Source organism: Miniopterus schreibersii (genome assembly GCF_964146895.1).
Source record: "Miniopterus schreibersii genome assembly, chromosome: 1".
Lineage (NCBI taxonomy): Eukaryota > Metazoa > Chordata > Mammalia > Chiroptera > Miniopteridae > Miniopterus > Miniopterus schreibersii.
The window spans coordinates 98,735,049-98,762,848 of record NC_138101.1 but is presented as its reverse complement, the minus strand read 5'-3'; positions in this window follow the sequence as shown (position 1 = coordinate 98,762,848).

Here is a 27,800-nt window from a genome sequence, read left to right as displayed (position 1 = left end):
CTGTTACTTTTCTGTAGATTGATTTTTTAGACAGAAATTCACATAATATTTTATTAAAAATTCTTTCAATGTTTTACTTCCTATTTAAATCATATACATACACATATTAAAAAAAAATCAAACAATCAAGATATATTTTCCATCTCTCCTAGTCAGAAGAACCATTTCTAAATCACTTTTTTTAACACTTCTGAGTAACATCACATCAATAATTTATTTTTACATTTTCTATTAAATAATATTTTTATATTTTTTACATTTTCTATTACTCATTATATAATAGATGAGAAAATGCTTTCTTTTTTTTTCCTTTTTTCTTTTTTTCCCCCCACTGATCCCCTCCACCCTGCATCCATCCCTCCCCCAGGCCTTTCCCAGACCAGTGTCTGTGTCCATGGGTTATGTTTATAAACATATAAGTTCTTTGATTAATCTCTCCCCGCCCACTCCCCTACCCCCACCTTCCCTCTGAGATCCCTCAGTCTGTTCCATGCTTCTGTGTCTCTGGATCCATTTTGTTCATCAGTTTAGAGAAAATGCTTTCAAACACATTAATATTTAAATAGTATTTAGTTAGTTAGTTAGTTAGTTAGTTAGTTAGTTAGTTGTTAGTTAGTTATTGCCTCTTGAGTATCAGACTGTCTCCTTAGTGAGAGACACCTATCTTGCTTAGGAAACATATGGATCTGTTGCAGAAAAATAGCAGAGAGAAAGAATAAAGTGATGATCAACTTCTTACCTGCCAAACAGCGTTATCCAGAAAAACTATCATCTCAAGATCTGTGCAATTGTCTTTAAAATATTTCTAAATTGGACCTTGGCCTATGTGGCTAGCAGCTAGAGCATGGGCCAGTGCACTAAAGGGTTTCAGGTTCCATTCTCAGTCAAGGGCATGTACCTGGGTTTCAGGTTCACTCCATGTCCCCTGTCACGGTGCATGAGGGAGGCTACCAGTTGACCTGTCCCTCTCACATCAATATTTCTCTCTCTCTCTCCCTCTCCACTCCCTCCGTTCTACTCTCTCTGAAAAGCAGTGGAAAGAATATCCTCAGGTGAGGATTAATCAAATGTATACACACACACACACACACACACACACACACACACACATATATATTTGTATATATATTGGTTTTATCTCTTTAGTATAACTAGAAGAAAATTTTATTTATTTTCTTTTATTTTTTATTGAATTTATTGGGGTGACATTAGTTAATAAATTATTTAGGTTTCAGGTACACCATTCTACAATACATCACCTATATATTGTGTTTATCACCTCTTGTCCAGCCCTTTCTTTCTTTAGCATGTCAAAATAGAGTTCTTCAAATGTATAAAGAGGATATGCTTGCTCATCGTAATGTCTCAACAGTAAAGGTGAAGCCAGGACAAAGGACAAAATGACATATGGGAACTCTCCCCTTTGAATTGTGGAAGTTAAAAGGAGGGGAACAAAGAGACAGTGGCAGAAAGTGAGGCGGTTAGGCAACTACGCTTTCTGTAAAGGAGTTACAGAAATACTTAAATGTAAGTCAGGAAACCATTAAAATCCTAGAAGAAAACATAGGCAGTAAAATCACAGACATATCACATAGTGGAATTTTCACTGATACATCTCCTAGAGCAAGAGAAACAAAGGAAAAATAAACATATGGGACTACATCAAACTAAAAAGCTTCTGCACAGCAAAAGAAAATGACCTCAAAATGCAAAGGAACCCCAAAGGTCTGGGAAAACATATTTGCCAAGGAAACATCTGATAGGGGATTAATTTCAAAAATATACAAAAAACTCATACAGCTCAACAAGAGGAAGAAAAACAATCCAGTTTAAAAATGAGCACAGCACCTGAACTGACACTTCTCCAAAGTGGACATACAGACGGCCAGGAGACATATGAAAAAATGCTCAATGTCGCTAATCATCAGAGAGATGCTGATTAAAACCCCAATGAGGTATCACCTCACACCTGTCAGAATGGCTCCATCAACAAATCAATGAACCACAAGTGCCAGTGAGGGTGTGGAGAAAGGGGAACCCTAGTGCACTGCTGGTGGGAATGCAGACTGGTGCAGCCACTGTGGAAACAGTATGGAGGTTCCTCAAAAGATTAAAAATGGAGCTGCCATTCGACCTAGTTATCCCACTTCTAGGAATATATCCTAAGAATCCTGAAACACTAATCAGAAAGAATATATGCACCCCTATGTTCATAGCAGTGCAAGTTACAATAGCTAAGATCTGGAAACAGCCCAAATGCCCATCAGTAGATGGGTGGGTAAAAAGGCTGTGGGACATTTACACCATGGAATACTATGCAAAAAGAAGCAAAAATGAAGGGTCTCTTACACTTTGAGACAGCATGGATGGACCTGGAGGATGTTATGCTAAGCAAAATTAGCCAGTCAGAGAAAGACAAATATCATATGATCTCACTTATATGTGGAATCTAAGGAACAGAATAGATTGAGAACAAGACAGGACCACAGACATGGTAGCATGGAACAGACTGGCAGATCTCAGAGGGAAGACAGGAAGGAGGGTGGGAAAAAAGGTTAACCAAAGAACTTAAGCATATATGAACAGCCCAGGACACAGTCAATGGACAAGTGGGGCCTGGGGTGGGGTGGGAGATAGGTGGAGGAGGTAAGGGGGGCAGGAATGGGGGACATCTGTAATACTCTCCACAATAAAATAAAATAAAATAAAATAAAATTAAATTAAATTAAATTAAATTAAATTAAATTATTAAATTAAATTAAATTAAATTAAATTAAAAAATAATAAAATTAAATTTAAAAAATAAATAAATAATAAAATAAAAAGAAATGTAATGAAAATACTTAGTGCAGATTGGATTTTTATCCTTGGCTCCTGTGGTAGGCAGAATGGCCACCAAAGATGTCCATATAGTAATCCCTGGAACCTGTGAAGATGTTACCTTATGTGGTTAATGGGACTTTGCAGATGTAACTAAAAGGATTATGAGATCAAAAGGTCATCCTGCATTATTTTTATGGACTCAATTTAATCTGTAATGTTTATTTCTATCACATAAAAAATCAAATAAATAATTATATTTGGGTATAAATATATTTGTTATTTTATATTTTTCTGAATTTTAATCTATCATCCTAAATTTTACAATTTACAATTTTAAAAAACACAAAAATATATAATGTTCAAAGATGTCCTTTATATTTTATTTTATCATTTATACTTTTATTAATCTCAACCATGTAGAATGAACCTTGATATGGAAGAATAAGACATTTGTTTGAATTATGGTGTAATTGTGCAAAAGTAAATGGCTTTTATATGATATTTCAAGGAATCAGTTAATAACTGATTTTCACTATCAATATATCATATAGCTGGTAACCCCTCCAAAACTTAATTAGCATTAAAAGCATTGAGAACTTTGAATTACTCTTGTTCATGTTGATGACAGCTGTCTGGAAAAGGTATGTATGAGAGTTAGATAATAGAAGGTAGGTGATGGGAGATTAAAAACAAGAAAATTATATAGCTACTTCCACATATTTCCAGGAACAGAAAGTATGTCCTTGAGTTTGTAATGACTGTGTCCTTCTCATTATCTGCAAACTTTATACTGTTGTGTTTTTCTAAAGCTCCTAATACACTTTGCTTTCTTTTGTGAAAGATTATTAGAGGAATGGGGTTAAAAGGAAGAGGTGAATTTCCTGAAGAGAGACTGGGACAAAAAGGAGATTAGTTTACGGTTGTTCTAACACATCATTTTATCATTTCGATATAAAAAAAGCTGGTCAGTTGTCAGAAAAATGTCAAGATTAGTGGGAAATATTATGAGTTGCCACCCATGACTGAAAGTCCTTTGCCTATAGCATCCACTCTCTAAAATGATATACCAGGGCAGGTGGTATTCACACAAATGTTGTGTTACCCTATCAGTGATTTAAGACCTTGATTGATTACTTGGTCATCTGATGAATTGCTTCAATTTCCAGTCTGTTACTGGAGATTTTGCATGTCAATCATCATCCTTCACATGAATGATCTATCAGTTAAAACTCAAGATACTTGTACATTCTGGGAAAATACTGGGTGCCTCTCAGTAAATTATTTTGGGGCAGGGAAACTCTCTGAGGCTAAATAAGTCCCTTCTTTGGAGAATCATCTTTATACACACTTGGAAAAATTTTGAACTAAATAAAATTTTGATTTTTTAACTCTTATCTTTTACTTGCTGAAAATGTGCAACAATTATGCATTTTATATTTTAAGAATTCTCTTTTCTCTTATTAGTCTCATGGTCAATTTAAATTTAGTATCTTAAGGGAATTGTGGATCTGATACTGGAAATATATTATTCAATGCAGAAACTTCAAAATGGAATATTACATTAACTCCTTCAGATGCAGGTTTATCTAACAATGAAAAGCCTTATATTATTAACTGAACATAATTTAGGGTATATGATAGGTTTTCAACAAATAAAGAACTTCAAGAAAATGACTAGCATTTGGACTGAATCGAAAAGAATTTGCAGTTTACCAGGTACAGGCACTTGAATAAAGCAAGAAAGAAAAAAACACATGTTTGTGAAATCAGTTCCAATTTTTCTGATGCAAACAAGAGTAAGTTCCTATTTCCTTTTGTAAATTATAGGATTTGAAAGTCTTTCTAATGTTCTACAATTTTAAAAATAGAACATGTAATGGACCTAGCTTAGACATACAGTCTTTCTAATATATATATCGATCTAACTAGCAAATAAATCACTTTGCATTTGTCTAATCAAGTGCTCTATGATTTTTTAAAAGTCTCATGAAGGAATGTATTTGAGCAATACATTTTATACATTATGAAACTGGCACTGAAATACAGTTAGAAGTTTATACTTGTTATTCTGTATATCTCTGTTTTATTCTTATTGTGCAAAGGTCCACTAAAAAACTGTGCATCAATACTTTTATCTGTTCTGTTAACTGGTGTATGAATAGTTTCCAGTTTGGGGGAATTACAAACAGTACAACAGCACTGATATCAACACTCTTGTACTTGTATCCTGGTGTACAATATTACCTAAGAATAAAACCAATAAGACTTATGGTACAAATATTTTTAACTTTATGCAAAAATGTAACAAATAAACATGTTTAAAAAGGAAATAAAAGGTAAACAATCTTTTAAAATTTCATAAATGAGCCAGGAATTTATGTACCAATATTAATTTGTTGAAAATTTTAATGAAGATTTAAAACATGACTTTCTTAAGTCACTTGACTAGCAACTGGCAAAGGTAAGATTCTGGGCTTTTTATTCCAAGTCCAGTAGTAAGCTTGGGTCCAATTCCTCTTTAATCAAATGTTATTCAAATGAATGAAAACAGTATCAGGATACAAGGAAAATTTAAATTTACCTACAAGTTCAGAGTGGTTATTGAGCCAGTTACAATTCATTTGAATTGATTTTTTAACCTAAATATAATGTACATTTTTCAAAAAAATAGCATTTAACTATCAAATCAGTTCCTTTATCTTTATAATCATAGTTCCTCCATTGGTAGCATATTTAGAATAACAAATAGTGAATTGTTACACTATATAAAGCAACTCTCATTAGTTATTGACCACGGGAGAGAAATAAGGCTATTGGAGGATTATAAAAGTTGATTCACTTTTGAAAATTTTTATTTAAAGCCACAAAGTTTATAAGGATAAACAGAGGATAAGAATATTTTACCTGAGACTGAATTAACAAATATAGAATAACACAGAGAAAGCCACATTTTAGGAAGGTGAATCAATGCAATTCAGATTATTTCACTAATCAATTTTTGTTTTTTCAAGCAAGATTGAATTTAAGAACCTGGTAAAAGCAGGTCACTAGCATTTTATTTAAAAGACATATTTTAATCCTTACGCTTTGTTTCATTTTTTCTTTGCAGAAGATGGGCTTTCTGGAGAGCTGGAAAACTAACAACAGATACAATGCTTAGGAAGGACTAAAGTCTACAATAATTTCTCGTCTATGTGGCCTTGTTGGCACCATTTGTTAAAGATTAAGACAGTAATGTTCACAAGCATTTCTATAAAAGGAAAAACAAGGAATTTTAATTCTTTATATAGCCTTGGATATATATATATATATACATATATATGTGTGTATATATGTATATATATGTGTGTGTGTGTATATATACACATATGAAGTCTTACCGAAGTTAAATATCTATAGCCTCTGTTAACCAAACTGTTACCCATTCAAAATGCTATGTTGTTATCGGGGGGAGCACTTTGTGAAATATATAATTGTTTGACCATTGTGCTGTACACTTTAAACTAATAAAAATAATATTGAATATAAACTTTAATTTTAGAAAAATCAAAAATAAAATAAAACAACAAAGGATTTATAAAGAAGCAAGGACAGTGGATGTAGTTCCCACCTGTTTCTCAATAGCCTTCTAATAAATTACTTACCTACTTAAAAAAATAAAATTTTTATATTTTCAAGTGCGTATTTAAAATTATTAACTTCATCCATAAAAATGCATGTTATAAATGCTTGTGAAGTATTCATAAAACATTATTAAGGGAGAGATCTACTTGGGAATTTCAGTAGATTAAGGCATTTGACTGTAGTTCTATGTTTTCTCAGCAATATTCTGAATATTTCCAAATCTTATTAATAGTTATCTTCAGTTTGTGATCCCAATTAACCTTTATAGTTTCTTTAATACAAAAACATTGCACTTTCTAGCATTTGCATTTTTATCTTACTAATAACATTTTTCATCTCCAACTTTTGATTTCAAATCTAATTATTTTGAGATTACTATCATGTGCTGTAAAACCACTATGTTATCAATAATTTCTTTTCATGAAAAAAATTAAAATTTACCTTATCATTGTTCACTGATCAACATCCTGTTATATGCAATGACCTTGACTGGCTTTGTAAACATGTCTGATATTTTGGAAGCCTTAGCCAATGATTCTCTCACTATGTCCTGATGAAACCAGGTGGATCTAATTTAATCAAGCTGAAAAGTTTTAACCAAGAAATATGTATCAGAATTTAAGTCTTTTCCACTTAAATATGTACATAAATATATGTATCAAAACAAAGCATTAGCATTTCCATATTTACACACACACACAATTTAATACCTAGTTATTTGCCAGGAATTATGCTAAACTTTTGAGGTAAAGAGGATTACCTTATTTAATCTCCACAAAACTCCATGCCATAGACTCTTTGATTTGTCCCATTTTACAAATAAATAGACTCTACCTTACCTGTGTTCACCTCCCTCATTCAGTTACTTCTCTAAATTCATCTCCTCCTCTCCTTCTCTGTCTCCCCACAGCCCATAACAGCCCTGCTCCCCCACCACCCAACCCAAGCACCAGCACACTGCTCTTCAGACTATAGGCATGCTCGCACCTCAAGGTCTTTTTTCACAGATTCCATGAATTCACATTTTAAGGATCTGAAATAAATTTCACTTCACAAGGGCCTCTTACTGACATTTATCATCTCATAGTTTGAAAAACATATGCCACTGTCAACATATTGTTTTTGAAATGTTATAAAGGAGATCTCAAGGATATCTCTCTAAATAAACAAGAGGGTCATTTACCATCACACAAAAATCACAACAAAGAAGAAACTCAAATTAAATACAGGCATCCCACTTAAATAGATTTTTAGCCCCTGATAATTATTAGGAGTTGACTGTTAAAAGCAAATTTATTTTCCTATCTGGGGAGTTAAGTCTCCTATACTATTTTTTAATAAAAATCACAATAAAATTGACAAAGTCAATTATTGATTTACATGTGATTTAGCTCTATGATAAAAAAAAAAAATAGAATGATTTTATAAATGCACCAACAATGACTAATCAGAAAATAAATTTTATGCAGCTTGATTTAATATATTGCTGTACCTACATTTTAAAAATAGTCATTTACATAATTCATATATTGTTCTACAACAAAATTAGTAAGATAAACACCTTTGTCAAAATCATGGAAGGCTTTCTTTGTCTTCAGTGGTTAACTGCTCTCTTCAAGGAAGTTTGAAAAAAACAATTTTGGGTAAACTGATGGTTATTTTAGAAACAGCTTCATCGTTTCCTTTTTAATTTGTGAATTTCTCGTATTATTGCATAGGCAATAGAGTTAATTTATTGGTTAATATAACTCCTGGTGCAAAAGAAAACACAATTTTTATTCTTGGGACACTATCTTATAAATGGTACAGAATAAGAGTGCATCTACTGTTAAAATACATAACTTAATCCTTACTTACCTAAAGGTTGGTTCATTTGATCATATATAAAATTATTTATTGTCAAAATATCTTATATTTGTTGCTACTGCTGGCTAAATAATTTTAAATTTTAACTGCTTTCCATTTAAAATTAATGAAATCATATTTTTAAATCTCAATCAGAGTTATATTTAAAATATATTAAGGACATTTTATGTTAATATTTTAACATTTTTAAATTGATTTTAGAGATAGAGAAAGGGGGAGGGAGAAAGAGAGAGAGAAATATCGATGTGAAAAACACCAATCAGTTGCCTCCCCCATGAACCCTGACCTGTGATTGAACCTGCAGCCTGGGTATGTGCCCTGACAGGAATTGAACCTGCAACCCTTTGGTGCACAAATTGATGCTCCAACCAATTGAACTATACTGGCCAGGGCTCTATGTTAATATTTTAATAAAATAACCTAATAATTTCTATGATATTAAGTAACAATTTTAAATATTGAACTGGAGGTGAGTGTTTTTTAACAATAATATCAAAATGTATCCATTTAATTCAAAATTATTCTTTATAGAAATGTGGAAATCTTATTCAAACAATATTGCTTAATCTTAAAACATTTCAGAACTGCATTTTTGGAATTATTACCAGAGCTATAAAATTAAACAAGAGAAACAAAACCAATCTTCTACTTTAATTAAAATAAGACTACAACCTTTATTGTTCTTTTTATTTCCTTCTTCTTTGTTACCAGTATGTAGTTTAGCTGGATTCCACTGCATTTTCTTAGTGTTGTCCAACCTCTGTCCTAAAGTTACATTGTGGAGTTATATGAACTACATAAAATAGAATGTAGTTCTAAAATGAGACTGACTTCAAAACATAGAAATAACAAAACAGACTATCCTGCAAGTATGCAATAGAATTAATGAGGCTACAGAAACAAAGTTGGAATGCACCGTTTGTAACATATAAACCATTTTTCTATCAATTTAGATTTAAAAAAATTCTAACCAACTAAATAATTTGTTATTTATTTTATGTTTATGAGCCCTGTCTTATTCAGCCCTGTCTTCATTCTAGGAATTCTTTTCTGCTCAGAGAAAACATTCTTTCACTACAAACAATTTTTCCATAGTATTTCTTCACCTTAAATTCGCTATCTTTCTTGCCCTTTCTTGCTGTGTTTCTGGCTAACTCCAACACTTTACAAATATTTATTAATTTCTCTAACTGAATAGTTATGTAAATGTCAGACAAATTTGAAAATAATAAAATAATTTTGCTCTTGAGTTATTGCACAGAATGAAAATCTAATCCATTCCCTGCCTCTCTAGCCTAACGGTGACAAGCTTTCACCAGCACACTTTGCTTTGCTTTTCCTGCAGAATAGCCTGCAGTTTCAAATTAATTTTAGTTACAAAATGAATAGGAATTATTAAGAAAAGTAAACATTTAAATCCCAACTTGGGTTTTATCACTATCAGAAAATATTTCCTGTCTCCCCCAGAATTTGTCCAAAGCCTTCTCTGTGTTTCAGTATCGCTTTCTGTATAATTAGAGTTTGTAATAACTCAAATATATTATATTATCTCATTATTTTTATTTTCATTATGAGACTTTGAGCTCCTTTAATATGGACTTTTTTTTTAAATTCATCTTTCTCTCGCCAGTGCCTGACATGGTGCCTGGTACCTCAAGGTGTTCTGCTGATGCTTAATAAGTGTTTAGTAAACTAAAATAGATACCTCTAAAAAAACTTTTATAGTTCACATATGACTTGAACTGAAGAGAATTTATGAAGTGATATTTAACTTATTTTATTATAACAAAACTAGAAATGATGATTTGAAAATTCTATATCAATGTACAGGATAAGCCTCTTAACTCTGCCATGCTCTACTTCATAGGATGTACTGTACCAACGTGCTCATAAGTATAGAAGACTGTAAAACTTAGCTTAAAAAAACAAATCACCATTTTCTACAGTAAATACAAAAAAATAAGTGGATAGTTTTTTACAAACCTGATTTTAGTGGAGTATGTTTATTATTAAAAATCTGTCTAACATCTTATGAACATTAAAAATTATGTTTATTTTCAACATTAGGAAATGATGCCCATTCCAAAGGAAACACAAACTCTATTGTAAAGATTTTATATGAATGGTATACAATCACTTCTGCTACCTCATTAACACCAAATATTTTAGAAGTTAGAAACATTTTCAGTAGTAACAAGGCATTTGAAAATAACAGAAGACATGAGAGCAAGTTGTATAAAATGAAAGTTACTATATATACCTCTCATTACCACAGAAATGAATACAAGTAGAGAGCATATCTATAGAACCATATTTAAGAAAACCACACAGAAAAATGTGGTCTATGAATGAGTGGATTCCAAAACAAAAACTAATGACACTATGATTATGCCAAAAAAACAGGGGCAGAGTTTGATCTATCTCCTAAATATTAAAAAATGATGAATTAAAATGAGAAATAGAAAACCCTTCCCTTCATTTAGCAAATGGCTATGAAATAACTATTACAAAATATTGCTAAGTCTTAAAGAATACGAACAGATAAAAAACAGTTTGACTTTGAAAGAGCTTTGTTTCCATAGGAAGAGAACACAGGCACATACACAAAGATATTTTCAATATAAAATGGCTAATTATAAAGTTTAGGGAAGCAAGCTGCAATATAACATCCCAACATAGTTTGTGTTCCTTTTTTTTTTTTTTTTTTTTTAACAGCAAAGGGATGTGAGTCCTCTCTAACACAAGCCATCATTAGTAATCTCAAATTCACTGCTAGTTCAGGACCAGTCAAGGGATCAGCACAAGAATTTCCCCTAGTGCTGGTTATTGGTTCAGCAGGGCATGTGACCCATCTATAGAGGATCTGTAATTCTAATGATTTCCTAAATATTACAAAACATCCTTTTTATATAACACTACTGTTCAATAACAGTGAGCAAAGTTGAAAGACTACAATAGCAAGTCCTGGTAGGGGATAAGAGGCTCCCTATTTCAGCATTCTGAAAGAGACAGAGCTCAGGGCCATCGGCAACAGTGTGGTGATTGGGGGGGGGGGGGGAAGAGGGCTCAGGGGATGAATCATGATGGGAAAATTGAATTAAATAAATAAAACTATTCAAAACTAAAATTCAACAAATGGTAAATGCATTATTCAATTCCACTATTAATATTTTTAAATATTTGTGACTTCTAAAGGGTAAGAAGAAACAGAAAACTAAGGGAAGATAATATAGAAAATATAGAAGAGATTGACCAATATTATATCATAGAAAAGTATTCTGTGTAAAAATTAAGGTTAGCAATTTTCCAAAGCATAAATTTGCTCATCTAGAAAAACCATCATTCATATACTCTCACAATGCCAAAGAAATGTATTTTTTAGGAAAAAAGAGAAGTGTTGACAGCTAATAATAAAGAACAACTCTCTGGCATGTTTAAGTATAAAAATACAAATGGGAGAGAAATAGTAAATAAAATATATTAGCAGAAACTCAGAGAGAAATGTATTTACATATTTGTATGTTTTAGTTCACTTTTACTTCACAAAAAGTTATCAAAGCATGAGGAATAAATACAGAAACTATAAAGTAATTTAAGTCAAAGATGAATTTATTTGGAAACACATAAACAAATGAAAACAAAAAACTAAACTCTTCAATTATTCCAAAATCAAACTCATCTATACAATGCCTATTGTGATTGCTGGGGGAGAGGAGGAGGTAGAAGTGGAAGAGGGTAAAGGGGGGACAATGGTGATGGAAAAATACATAAAATAAAGAATTAAAAAGAATAAACTGGAATATAGTGCACCAAAAATAAACAATAAAGTTTTAATCTAAGTGAAGTTTTGATTACTATAAAATGTCAGTAGTGGAAACACCTGTAGCATTTATGGCCTGATGGAAAGGCAGTGCTCTAAGCACAGGAATATTTCCTCCAGCTACAGCATCCCAGGAGCAGGCATAAACATCAGGTTCACATGTCACGAGCCATCAATGGCATAATTAAGGGAAGATCAGAATTTCCAGCTTTACACCACAAAGCCAAATTCAGCTCTATCACTAAGCTACATAAATTTTAATGAGACTACTCCAGTCTTTTCCAATCCGTGGCATTTTACAGTCTCAATCACATATGTTAGTACACTCATAAAAAAATGCCTCCAAAAGTAATAAAAGAGAAGTAGGGAAGTAGTTGTTTTATATTAGAGTAAGGTAGGAGAGAAACTCATGGCAGAATTTTTAGAATTTCTTTATTTTCTTAGTACAAATTCTTACCTCTGAATGGACTTTTCATTACTTACTACCAATAAATAAAAAAGCATAATCATTTGCAGTGTTGATGATATTACTCTTGTTTGCAAATTCTATTTGTTAAAGCAACAACCTTCAGAGTCGCCTATTTTACGGATGGCTAAGTGAGCAGAATCAAATTTCTGAATTTAATGATAGTGTGATTGTAGCTTATGAAACCATAACATTGTAAGAAGAGACATCTGGTGTGCACCACGCATGCTATGTACCATTAGCTTCAGTGATTTGTCTGAGTTCCCCTTCTGCTATAATATATGTGTGGTAGAGTGCCATTCAAACTAAGTAGAATCATTCAACTGTCTTGAGATAAAGAATATAATGCTCTGCAAGGCAGGATAGTTGCACATGAATTTTGATGCAGATGTCCAGTAAAAATGTTTCCAATAACTTGCAGTAGAAAGCATCTGAAAGAATCAATAAAGAAAGGTGTGTTTCTAGAGAATATACAGCTGGGTTTATGGTGCAATAATTTCAAACATAAGCACAGGTTTTTTGTTACGTCCCACCAGTGCACTGGAACTGATGACATAGTAATCATTACAAACAAAATAAGATGTGGAATAATGTGTATGCATACATACACACACACAAATATATAATCATAAATATGTCTAATGTCTGTGCATATGCATATTTGCACACATGCTTTAAAATAAAACCACATTATTTACCTAGTTCACAAAGAGGAAAAAGGCACATGTCCAGACTTTGAGTAAAATGTTACTGTGGTGTGTTTTTTTACTTATTACTTGATTATAACATGTAGTTTTTCCTATCTCATATTTTTTTTCTCCTAATTAGTAGAATTGTGGATGCAAATCTTTGGGACTATGGTGAACTTGATTTTTTTCTCTCCCTTCCCTCTATAATCTATATTCCTTTCTAGAACAAGGAAGCTACTGAGCCTTCCTACTGACTATTGGTGGATAATAAGGCCTAGGTCTCTTTGGGAATTCTAGTAATAAAAGATGGCTACAGCACTTTCTTCCCTCTAGGTCAGCCAATAATTGATAGAGAACATTCCATTACTAATGACATCGTATATATAAACCAGAATGCTGGGGATTATGGAAACAGTTTTGCCTATAAAACTGTCATCTTTTTTTGGTAAAGTTGGCACTGCCCAACATAAATGGATCTGGTTTCACAGACTACCAAGAACCCAAGGAAGGTGTGAAAGATGGAGCTAGGTCCTGCTACTATTGGAATTGGGGATGGCCCTAGAAGACTGGGGAGCAGTGTGACTTCCTCCTGGTGCCTTCATGGAGGAAAGCAGCCTATCGATGGATTCCCTTCATGCCCAGTCATTTACCAGACTTGACTAAATGAACAGTGTTGACATTATTGACAGCTCATCTGGGGGGAAAAGTTGGGTCCATCTTTCACATGAGGTACAAAAATAACTGTAACATCAACAAAAGAAAGCTTAGTAAACAATAGAAGACTAAAGGAAAAATGAGTTATACAAGGTTATGTACATGGATTTCCATCAATTCATTAGGTTTTTTGTTTTTTTAATTAATTTTAGAGAAAAAGGAAGGGAGGGAGAGAGAGAAACAGCAGCATGAAAGAGAAACATCAATCAGTTACCTCTTATGTGCTCCCTAACCAGGGATGGAATCCGCAACCTGGGAATGGAACCAACAAACTTTTTGGTATGCAAAACAACGCTCCTACCAACTGAGCTATCTGGCCAGGGCCATGACATTTTGGGTGAGAAAAACAAGATGTAGAATAGCATATAATATTGATTCATTATATTTATGGGTCAAACACTGACCCATAAATCCACTATACTTATAGAAGCTTTAATAGGATTAAAAGGGCAAGCAGAAAAATACATAGTGATAGATACTAGATTATTAACATGGGCTACTTCATGTAGGTGGAGGGAAAGTAAAGGTAAAGGTGGGAGAAAGGAAAAAAAGAAAACTAATGTTTTACCAAAATTACTTCACATCCGTTACAGACTTTATATACTTAAACTTTTCAATTGTGTGTATATATTGATATTAAAATAAGTTATAAAAAATTGTAATCTTGAATGATGTATTACAATGCCTTTGTAATTTTTAACTAGTAAAAAAATAATATATATAACTAAGGTTTATTTAAAAAAATATTAAATCACATCATTAAAAATAAAAAACCTCAAAAGGTAATCATTGTTAGGTGGTACAGGTACAGAAACCCAGGTACAGAAACTAAGGTACTGCAACTCACCAAGGCAGGAAGTTCTGGATGTCTAGCAAGGGGCTAAACTGGAAAACAAGAACTTTGTCCCATGGTAATCTTTCCTCCCTTAGCATATTGCTGGTCATGCAGTTTTAGACCCCCTGAGCTTTCCTCCCTAAAGATAACATCTAGGCCTCAGTTGTATTTCAGCTCTAGGCCCAGAAAAACAGCAAAACCAGACAAGTGATGACTTTGCTGCCTCAGGACCAGCTACACTGACTAATGACCCCCTGCCCTGGCATGGCACCGACCAATCAGTGAAGACCATGACCCTGAAATAGCACACCTGGAAAGCTGATCAATATTCTACTGACACACTCCTCTGAGACCTCTCCTAAGATTCCCACCTGCAAGAAAAAGATAAATATGCTCAGGACAAAGTACCCAGTGCAAGCTCCCCTCCACCCACGAAGGGAGCACACTAGCACCATCTCTATCCCTCTGAGGGGGCTCCAAGAGACTTGCAAAAGGGGAGCAATGGGCAGGAGCAGCTCCTGATGTGGTTACCCCATCAATCTGTCTCCAAGGCCTCCTTCTCTCTCTCTGACTTCTCGTGAGCGAAAACAGCCCAGCCTAGGCTCCCTGTGACTTCTTCTAAGCTCTTCCTTTGTTTCACTGTCCCAAGTATATTTTGCTGCCATCATGGACCCAATACTATTTGGCTTGGCACTGTGTAGCCCTTCCTTTTGGACTTCTCCATCCTCTTTTATTAATATAATTTTTATTCATTTACCCATCTGAGATGGCTACTTAGCTTACCCGTGTATACCCCCAACTATATTAACCTTTCAACATATTTTAAAAGTTGGCACATTTCTCAGGTTACCACTGTCTTATAATAATAGTCATAGAAAAACCACTATTTTTTCTTAAATTAAATAAAATGTTAATATTTTAGTTCATTTAATTCAAATTTTGAAAAATAGAAAGTGGCTTAAAACATATTTCATTTTAACCATCATTCTGTAGTCTCTAAATTAGATATGTAAGGAATCCAATCATTCTTAAATTCATAGACTTAAAATAAAAAATATTCATTTTCTAAGGAAAATCATCAAAGAAATATTTCATAGATTTATGCCAAAGATATATATACTCATGAATCTAATATATGTAAAACATATTTTTTCATTCTCTCTCTCTCTCTCTTTCTCTCTCTCTCTCTCTCTATATATATACACATAACCCATCAATTTACACTAATTTATCAGCATGGGTGAGGTACCATTCCCATTTTACAATTCTTTCAAATTCTACTTCTTCCTTTTATATCCATTGTATTCGTTAATTAAGATCCTTGAATATTTTTTTGAAAATATATAAAATTGAATTATATGTATGTTTTTTCTTGATTTTACTGTAACTTATATAATACATACAAAATGATTACAAGGCACAATCTATTAGGCCAATATAATAAGTATAAAATTGTGTTGATAAAATAAATGACCTAAATATGTCTAATAAAATTTTTAGAAGTACAGTGATTATTCAACAAATCTGTCATTGTTTTTAGCTTTTTCTACACAGTTTTTTCAATCTTTGTTTCTTTAAGCATATAGGAGTAAACATGTAGAGAATTTAGACTATGTAATTAAGCAACTTAGTGGGCATTTACAAAACCCTGAATCCAAATACTAGGTAATATAACTTTTTCTAAAAGTACATAGAACATTAAAAATATTCATGAGCCCAGCCAGCATGGCTCAGTGGTTGAGCACTGACCTATGAACCAGGAGGTCACAGCTCAACTCCTGGTCAGGGCCCATGCTTGGGTTACAGGCTCGATCCCCAATAGGGGGAGTGCAGAAGGCAGACGATCAATGATTCTGTCTCGTTGCTGTGCTCGAGGGACGCGAAGAAAACTCGAGACCCGGAGAATGTAGAATTTAGGTGGAGATGCAGAGGGTGGAGGCTCTGGAGGCGCTGCAACAACCCTCCTCACCATCCAGCGATTTTTACTGTGAGTTACAGAAAGGCAGGTGTGAGAGATAGTGATCAGTAGGAACTATAAAATGCGTGTAAACAAATGGCTTTGTTTTATGCTAATGCTTCACATTTGTTCTTAAGGCCATAACCCTCCTGGGGGCAAGCTTCCCAGATTGATAAGGATCTGTTTTCAGTTCCTGTCAGAAATGTCTCCCTCGTTTTCAAGGGGATTTCTGCGATTCTGGGGAAGCTTGCTACCCAATTCCTTCAGAGACTTTTTGTTGTTTGCTGGCCTTTTCCTACATCTCATCATTGATGCTTCTATCTCTCCCTCTCCGTTCTTCCCTCTGAAATAAATAAAAACATATTTAAAATAAATAAATTTTAAAAAATGTTCCCTATATAAGAAGACATGGCTTCTGATCTTGAAATATAGGGTCCTGAACGACTTCACACAATTCCTTTAAATGGAAACTGAATTAACACTCAGGACACACATTAAGTAAATGATAAAAAAAAAAAGTTTTTGTTATAATTAACACAAATTTATAAGTCATCTTTCAAAATCTGGACCCATTGATCTACTAGGTTTCTGGGAAAGAGTCATAAATAAAATTTTAAAGTGTTTAATGCACACTGTTCTCTGAGCACAATGATATCAATTTTAATATCAATTAAAAGTAAAAGATAACCATCGTTTTAGAAAATTAAACAATAATACTTAAAAAGCTCATGTGTTAAAATATTCTGTACTGAATAAAATTAAAACACACATCAAAAGTACAAATTCCAAGTAAGTGGTATTTTGAGAAAAATTATTATTTTAAAAAATATTTAAACATTTTTACTTCCCTAAAGGAAGGTTGAGTTTGTATTTGAGTAGAGAAAATTTAAGAATGGGGCAGATATCAATGGATTAAAAATGTTACAATTGAGATGATAAAAATATAAAGAGGTTATTTTCTTAAAAACTAGAAATAAAGTCCAATATCAGGTGTATTGATAAATGATTGAAAGAACAAATAAACAAAGTGAAAAGTGAAAAAGTTATCAAAGATGAAAAATTAGGATGTACAATATTATGAAAACTTCTGAGTCAATAAATTTAAAAACATATGAACATAATAAATTTCTCAAAAATGTAGATTTAAAATCACATGAAGAATTTTAAATCATAAATAGTAATTACAAACACATTAATGAATTGGAGAAAATGGTGAATATCAATTGAGATGGGTTTGAAGATGAAGTCTGGCAAAATATCAAAAATGGTATAATTCTAATCTTAAACCAACTCTTCTAGATTGTGAGGACCCACCAAGACAGAGGCAGGCCCCTAGGCCCCGAGGCAGGACAAAAGGCATACATGAGTGACTCAGTAAACTGCAGAGGGTGGAGGCAGTTCCAGGAATTAACTTAAATCGGTGCGTTTGAAGAATACCAGGTGCACTCCAGCTTCAGGCACCTGTGGTTGAGAAACATCCTGAGCCCACCCTTCCTAAAGAATTTATAACCCATGTAACTTTGTAACTGACAATGATTGCTTGCTCACTGTAGCCCTATATAAGCTTGTGGTAAATTTAGATCGGGGTTCGAGTCAGAATTCCACTGCGTTGGATACGACCGAACCCCAGCTAGCTGGAATAAAAGTCCCTTTTGCTGTTACATTATCAGCTCTGGAGTGATTGTTTTTCTGCCACATAGGGGATCTGATTCTTGGACATAACATAGATAAGAAAGAAAATTAGAAACTTTATCTGAACTCTTTCTAAGCTAAAATACTCTCCAGTGCAAAAACAAATAGAAATACATTAATTTCACTAATGAGATGGATGGAAAACTTTTAACAGATATTAGTTTACCTGATCTAGTATTACTTTCAAAAAACAATGAAAACATTAAGAATTGTAACTGATTATATGATAAGCTTAAAGAGAAAATGTAGTTTGATAGACTTAGAAAAGGTATTTGATAAATTTCATCATTCAATTTTGAAAATAATCAAACATGAAAACTTAGAAAAAATAGTAATAAAAGATGACATTTTTAACCTGTTAAAGAGTAGCTACCAAAATCCACAACAATTATAATTATTAATGTGAAATATTAGAAGTTTTCTTTCATAATCAGGAAGAAGTCTATATCCAGCATAGTTCCTATTGAACATGTATTGGTAGCCCTAGCCAAGTAATAATTTAGGAATATTAAATAAAAGGCATAAAATTTGTAAAATAAGTAACAAAATTGTCACTATTCAATATAGTACTGGAAGTCCTAGCCACAACAATCAGACAAGAAGAAAACAAAAGGCATCCAAACAGGAAAGAAGGAAGTAAGACTGTCATTATTTGAAGACAACATGATATTGTACATAGAAAATCCTAAAGGCTCCACCAAAAAACTACTAGATTTAATAAATGAATTCAGCAAGTTATCAGGATACAAAATTAACACCCAGAAATCGATGGCATTTTTATACACCAATAATGTACTCTCAGAAAGAGAAACTAAAAAAAAATCCCATTTACCATCACAACTAAAAAAATAAGATACCTGGGCATAAACAACCAAAGATGTCCTGTACTCTGAAAACTACAGGCCACTGAAAAAAGAAATAGAGGAAGATTTAGCCCTGCCAGGCGTGGCTCAGTGGTTGAGCGTGGACCTGGGATCCAGGCGATCGGGGTTCGATTCCTGGTCAGGTCACATGCCCAGGTTGCAGGCTCAATCAATGACTCTCTCATCATTGATGTTTCTATCTATCTATCTCCCTCTCCTTTCCTTTCTCTGAAATCAATAAAGATATATATTTTTAAAAAAAGAAATAGAGGAAAATTTAAGCAAACAGAAAATATATCATGTTCATGAATTGGAAGAATTAACATCATTAAAATGTCCATGTTATCCAAAGCAATCTATAAATTCAATTCAATCCCATTAAAATACCAATAGCATTTTTCACAGATCTAGAACAAAGACTTCAAAAATTTATATGGAACCAAAAAAACCTCAAATAGCCATGGCAATGTTGAAAAAGAACAAAGTTGGAGGGATCATAATACCAGCTATCAAGTTATACTACAAAGCCACTGTAATCAAAACAGCCTGGTACTGGCATAAGAACAGGCAAATCTACCAGTGGAACAGAACAGAGACCCCAGAAATAGACCAATGCCATTATGGTCAGTTAATATTTGACAAAGGAGGCAAGAAAGTACAATGGAGTAAAGACAGTCTTTTCAATAAGTGGTGTTGGGAAAATTGAACAAGTACATGCAAAAAAATGAAACTAGACCGCCAACTTATACCATACACAAAAATTAACTCAAAATGGATAAAAATAAATAAGTTAATTTTTTTAAAAAGATCATGTTATTTTATTAATACAAATACTCAATGGAACTATTAATTTGATTACAAATTATAGCAATTTTGTAAATTATTAAATATAAGACCAATATATCTATTTTACATTTCTAAACAGCAACAAAGACATTTAGGAAACAATTAAGGATATACTATTTTAAAAGTCATTGAGAATTTTGTACTATTCTTGTGTTCTTGGACATATTTCTCAAGTAACAGTCCTCTTGAATCCCTGTAGAAATTATTGTTTTGAACAGGGTTCTTCTCTCTAATTTTATTTTTTTAGACAGAGAGGAAGAGAGAGGAGGAGAGATACATCAATGTGAGAAACACCAATTGGCTGCCTCTTGCAAGGCCCCTACTAGGGATCTTGTGCACAACCAGGGCATGTGCCCTGACTAGGAATTGAACTGGCAACCTTTTCTTGCATGGGACAAGGCAAAGTTCTTTTTTTTTTTAAGTGAACAAGGTTCTTATGAATAAGTCTGCCTGTGAAAGTCTCCCCATAAATCTGAATTCACCTCTATGGAAATTATACTCCTAGAAATAATTGTCTTTTTCTAAAATTTTATATAGGATGATAAAACTTTCTGATAGCCAGTAACTCTAGATAGAACACTATAAGTCCCTTTCTAGGGGACAAAGCCTGCCACCAGAACTTTTTCTGAAATAATAATTTGCCAAGGAGCCCATTCCAATATTGGACCATGCTACTTTTGTTCATTCAAAATATCCTATATTATCAATCCCAATTTCAGAGATAGTTACCCAGAAGTCTATTTGGTGTGTATTTCACTGCTCTCTTCTGAACTCATATTTTCATTTCATAAACAGTCAAGATAAAAAATAAAAAGGAACCAGAGTGCTCCATATAGGTAGTTCTTGCCTAATGTTACCACAGATGTCATTTCAATTCTAGCATCAAGGAGAGCTTACATTCATTCTTAAAGGATTTTAAAAGGTGTTCCAGCCTCCCGTGGAGCACATTTATAAGAGTATAATGAAAAAGAGTCTTAGTGAACCCTAGCTCACTGCAACTCAATGTTCAAATAGTTTTACTGACCCATCCATATTGAAATCCAGTGCATGGGCACCATGTAAAAAAACTACCTATAATATATCTTTGCTGAATGAAGGGCTCAAACTGCTCAACCCAATTGATACCTCACCTCTGTTCCCACGCTCTTAGATTCCAGTGCACTGACCTCGCTGCTTATGCCGCTGTTTGCCTTCCCGCTAGGCCTCTGTACATTACTGCCTTCTGACTCAGAACACAGCAATTCTTTTGAAAACAGCCTTGTGTTTTTGTTTCAAAAATATACTCTTGATTTTCTTTTGGGATGCTACTCCATATCTGACTTTATCCATTGTGGGCCTCAAAATTCACAACTAACCTTGCAGTTCATTGAACTGGAATTTGTGTCTCAGAAATAAACCCTAAATAGAGACGAGCACAGCATCTAGAGTGAACAAAGGTGATTGCTAATTGGGAAAACTGGTGGGCAAGGCAATCAACCATTTGATGTCTATTTCTTGCCTTGAGAAGTAACTTGAAATTTAACCCTGATAGCAGTGAGATTAATGGGGCTTTTGAAAGATGTAGAGTTACTTAATCAGACATTTTTATAAACCAAGTTAATCTGGAGGTGGCTTAAAAAATGAATTAAAAGTGAAGGAAAATGATATCAGAAAGACTAATATGTACAAAAGAAATGTTTCTGCTTCTGAAGGAGGTGTTAGATGGAAAGAATTAGGAAAATTTAATTTTCCCAAATTATATTTTAAAGAATGCTACAGTGAATAATGTGTTTCTGTGGACTATACAAGTCATTACTTTTAAAAATACAGAGAAATTGTGCCAAATATTTCCACTTATTAAAAATACGTGGGAATAAAACAGAAATAAATCTTAAGGTTTATGATAATTTTGAGTATTTAAAAATAATACATGGGGTGTTATGTAGTATACGTTCTCCCACTATACCATGTAACTTTTCATTATCAGGACGACTACGTGAGTGTTCACCAAGTCACCTTTGTTATCCAGAAGTAGGTGAATAGAGCTGCACAATCAGAGGAAAAATGAGAAACAAATACTGCCATATCAGCTAAGGGCTGAGAGAGATTCCTGTCACAAAGAAGGTGATAAGCCAGCAATTACTGCCTTCACTCATTCACCAAAATACACTCACACTCTAAAATCATATTCTAAAGCAGAGTTGTTTTTCACCAAAAAAACAGGAGTAAGAGAATCTGTTGCAAAAAGAAAAAATAGACCTTGTAATTCAGTTTTTTTGATTATTGCAACAATGTATTAAATCTCTCTATGCAAATCTATTTTATCCTATATGCCTAACATATACATATGTGTGTGTGCATGTATATAAATATATGTGTTGGTGTATACATTTTTCTATGTGTAATTCTGAGGTATCTCCTAATTATAAGTCTCAACCCAGCTAATCAGCACATTTGTATAAAGATCAACAAATGTGTCTTTAAAAGTCAATGTTTACAACACCAAGAGTGAATCATAAGTTACGCTAAGGAATTCAAATGATTATGATGTGTCAATGGAGGTTCATCAATTGTAACAAATGTACCACCTTGGTGGGGGTATTGACAATGGGAGACTATGCATATGATGAGGGCAGAGGGTAAAATTTCTGTACCTTCTCCTCAATTTGGCTGTGAACCTTAAACTTTAATTATAAAAATTAAGCCTTAATAAAAAAATTAAATAGGAATAAAGTTAATGTTTCCAAGGACATCATCATATATACCAGCTACTCAGTAATCAATACATTTAATCCCTTAAGCATATTGAATGTCTAATCTAATTTTAAGCACTCTGTTAGGTATCTGGATTACATAGATCAATAACTTGATGACTTTACAATCTCTTCTACATTGTGGTTCTCCGTGGTACTAAAGTTCAATGAACAGCACTGGTGTCATGGCTTTGAATGAATATATTCAAAAAGAAAAACAGCAAATTGCTTAATATTATTGGTTTTGAAGTCAGACAGCCTGGATATGAATCTCATCATCAAGATAAACAGACTTTAGTAGCACTTTGGGGTAGATTAATTCATCTTCTTTACACTTGTATTTTTCTATCAGTAAAATACAGATGAAACAGTATTTCTACAGCTTGTTTTAAGTATTTAATTACATAATCTAGGTAAAACTCTTAAAATAATACCTGATGCATTCTAATAAAGAAGGTTTGCCATAACTCTTAGATCTATTATGTTCTATTTTAGATACATTTTTGTACAAATGTCTAACTAGTGATGATAAAAAATTGATATCCTATTGTAAGTCTCAATATCCTATTGACAAACATCCATACCTTGATTAATAATTCTAATAGCATACTTCTGTGTATCCCAAGTGATCATCAGATATACTCAAATTTGTAATCCCATAGCCCATCTGCTTTGGTGTTTATTACTTAGACTAAATAAAATGTGCTCAAGATCAAAGACAGAATATTACACATCTGCATCTGCTTGTTTACATACACAAAGCAAAATATGTTCTATTGGCAAAATATGTTCTATTGGCAGCATATGTTAGGGTGAACACCAATCTGTTATGGTAGTAATTTCATTGTTGGCTATATTGCAGAGGTGGGGTCTATAATGTATTTTATCAAGATGGATGTGCTTTAGTTTTTTCAACCAGTCATGGTAAAATATTTGGCTTGTGTTATTATTGCATGCCATCTGTGTGGGCAGTAAGGTTGTCCAATAACACAGGAAATGTCACTGTTTTGAATAGACATCTAATTGAGATTTAATCTGATGGATATTTTACATTAATTAAATGCTAGCTGATTAATGAAACATATTTTTGATATTTAATAACTGTAAAAATGGAACACGATTAGCTCAAAATTCCATGCATTATGCACAAAACGACTTTCTCATGAATAGATGCATGCAGACCAGTGTGGTAGAATCTAGATGAATTTAAATAGCATTAAAATAAATATCACTCTGCTATTTAAGAAATAGCAAGCCCTATGTGTTTGGAAATGATTCCCTTTAATGTCTGGAACACTTTGACCACTTTTTGTACTGTCATAAAACAGCACATTTTTTACTCCACAGTCACAAAGAAATTTAAATGAACCTACTCTTACTGTGAAAAATAATCAGTTCCATAGATGCAAATCCAGAAGCAGTGCTAACTATCAAAACTATTGTGAGAATCACAGGAGAACAAAATCAGGCAGATGTTTTGAAAACAAAACAGCTTGCTGAAATTTAGCTTCTCTTAAGAAAATTCAGAGAAATGAATCAGCTAAACTCTCCATTTTTCTTCCCTTATCATTTCTCATCTTATCTCCTGGCAAAGCTATTTTTACCAGTCTGACTACATTTCACTGTAGGTACCCAGCTCAAGTTCATTCAGAAATAATTGTGTATGTGCAGTGTCCCTGTTCCCCGAAAAGCTCTTCCTTACTTGGTCTATTAGAAAATTCTGCACAGAAGAAAGGACAGCTCTTACAAGCCATTCTCTTGTCACTTGCATCAAGAAAATTCATTTCTTTCCTCTTTCTGGGGTTTTCCCTTGAGATTAAAGAGAAATCAGGGTATAGGATCAAAAATTGGATATGTCTTAGAAGCAGGTCCAGGACTTTCCCTAGAGTAGAGCCAGATTGCTAGTGCCTCAGAGCATTCTTTCTTTCCCAACAACACTAAATAAAAGGCAATTTTGGGCTTTCACATTTAGTCTTCACTTGGTCATGGTGGAAGCCGTAACAAAAAGGAGAGATGTAATACATACGTGGGTGTTTGCTTCATTTAATGTCTAATTTTGTGACCCTTCAGAACCAGAGTTGTTTCTTATTTGTTGTCTGTCTTCAGTAATTAAGACACCAAATAATGATTATTCAAATACACTATTGTTTAAATAGTCATTGTTCTCCCAACCTTTAAGATTTACTTCCCTTTCCATGTATTTGTGATGAGGTGATAAAATTAGCTATTAGACAAATATATCTGTATGACCATATAAATAAAATTTTTAATGGTGTCCTGTTTCTCATCAACTATCCATCTTGCCCAGGAAATTTGCAAGGTTTATAATATTTAAGAATTTTCAAGCATCCACAACTTTGTTTAGAAACTGATTCATGAGTAATTTCATTGTTTTAGAGTCTATATTTTTAGCCTTCAGTAGCATTTCGGAGAGCGATAGTTTTTTTACTCAATATACTTCTATTTATGGCAAACCGACTTGACTTTTATAACATTAAATGCACCATCTAATCTCCAAAGCTTTTTAAGTTATTTTACACCTAAGAATTTTACTATTTGTACCCTATTTTTCTATTAATGTTTAAAAATAGAGATAAGGCAAAGGAGCATGATTTACAGTGAAGCCTCATGGTTGACACTTCGACATCTAGATGCATGAACTCTTTTAAATCCTGTCTCTAAGGAATAAAATGATTGGGGGGAAAATCCCCCCTAAATAGAAATATTTCATAATCTTTGGCAGAAGAGCATGTCAAAATGACTTTTGAAATTCTATATAAATTAATTTTAAAATAAAAGGTTTAATAAGGCATATTTTTGCTTATAGGATTCAATTTTTTTTCTGCAAAATATAAAAAAAGATCTATAATCCACTATTTTTAAAATATATTCCACCAGCTTGAGCAACAAAGAATCAAATCTCAACAATTGTGTTTGCAGTGTCTTCCAGATGTCAGTCACAGGCTTTTTAAAAAAATTATTTTTATTGTTGAAAGTATTACAGATGCCCCCTTTTTCTTCCCCCCTCTGTGCCCTCCACCATACATCTACCCTCTCTCCAGGTCTGCCCCACACTACTCTCTGTGCCCATGGGTTATGTGTGTATGCATACAAAAAAATTCTTTGATTAATCTCTCCCCACCCACTCACCCACCCCCACCTTCCACAGGCTTTTTATGCCTCTACACTGCAGCTTTTGCTCCAACAGGTAATGCACTTTGGCTAACAATTTCACCCATCAGTTCTTTCAAAACTCTTGGGGAAATTCTATATGGTTCTGGGGACTTATTTACATCCAGTTTTCAGAATTTTTTTGTTACTTTTAAAAGTTAGTTTTGGATTTGAGAGAGAGAGAAAGGGAGAGAGAGAGGAAGAGAAAGAAATATTGATTTTTTTGTTCCACTTATTTATTCATCTATTGATTGATTCTTGTATGTGCCCGGATGGGGGATTGAACCCACAACCTTGGCATTTCAGGATGATGCTTTAACCAACTGAGCTACCTGGCCAGGGTGTGTTACTTTTTAATGAATCTTTTCTCTTTTTTCTTTCTTTCTTTCTTTCTTTCTTTCTTTCTTTCTTTCTTTCTTTCTTTCTTTCTTTCTTTCTTTCTTTCTTTCTTTCTTTCTTTCTTTCCCCTTCCTTCCTTCCTTCCTTCCTTCCTTCCTTCCTTCCTTCCTTCCTTCCTTCCTTCCTTCCTTCCTTCCTTCCTTCCTTCCTTCCTTCCTTCCTTCTTTCTTTTCTTTTTCTTTCTTTCTTTCTTTCTTTCTTTCTTTCTTTCTTTCTTTCTTTCTTTCTTTCTTTCTCTCTCTCTCTCTCTCTCTCTCTCTCTCTCTCTCTCTCTCTCTCTCTCTCTCTCTCTCTCTCTCTCTCTCTCTTTCTTTCTTTCTTTCTTTTGTTTCCCTCTCTCTTTCATAACCATTTATTAGGCAGCAATACTGAGAAAGAGATGATGAGGGTATCAAAATAATCACTTCAAAAAACATAAGTAGTACAAATTGGTAGTTATAAAATAGTCACAGGGATGTTGTGTTTAGCATAGAGAGTACAGTCAATAGTGTTGCTATGGCTATGTATGGTGCTGGGTGGGTTTTTGAGATATTGGGGTATTATAGCAGCATGAAGCACTTCAAACTTAAGGCATATTACTAGTATGTTTTCAAATTTTTGAATTTTACTAGTAGAAATGGAAAATGCACACATATTTGGGTAAAGAAGGTAATTCCTCCCCCCACATGTAGATATGAGCTCACACAAATAAATAAACACAAGTCAAGATTTTTTTTATAGAAAGTGTATAGTAGAGATAATATGATATTTGACAGAAATTAGAAAAATAAATCTGAATATAATTAATGTAACAACTCTTCAATTTTCAAGTAATTTTCTATATCTTATTCAGTATTTTTAAACAAAGTACACATCAAAGCTCACTTATGTATTAAACCTAGAAAATTATTCTCACGATTAGAGTTAAAACTAATTTTAATTGTTGAACATTTGAGATCTAGAGTGTTAGATGGGCCAGGTACAGAAACCCAAGTACAGAAACTCACCAGGCCAAGAAGCCCTGAACTCCTAGCAAGGGGCTAAACTGGGAAAACAAGAACCTTGTCCCACAGTAATCTATTCTCCCCCAGCATATGGCTGGTCATGTGGTTTAGGCCCCTTGAGCATTCCTCCCTAAAGATAACATCTAGGCCTCAGTTGTATTTCAGCTCCAGGCCCAAATAAGGAGGGAAACCAGACAAGTGGCACCCCATGGTTGACTCAGGACCAAAAACTTGGACTAATGACCCCCTGCCCTGGCACCAACTGATCGGTGGAGACCACAACCCTGAAAGAGCACACCTGGAAAGCTGATGAATATTCT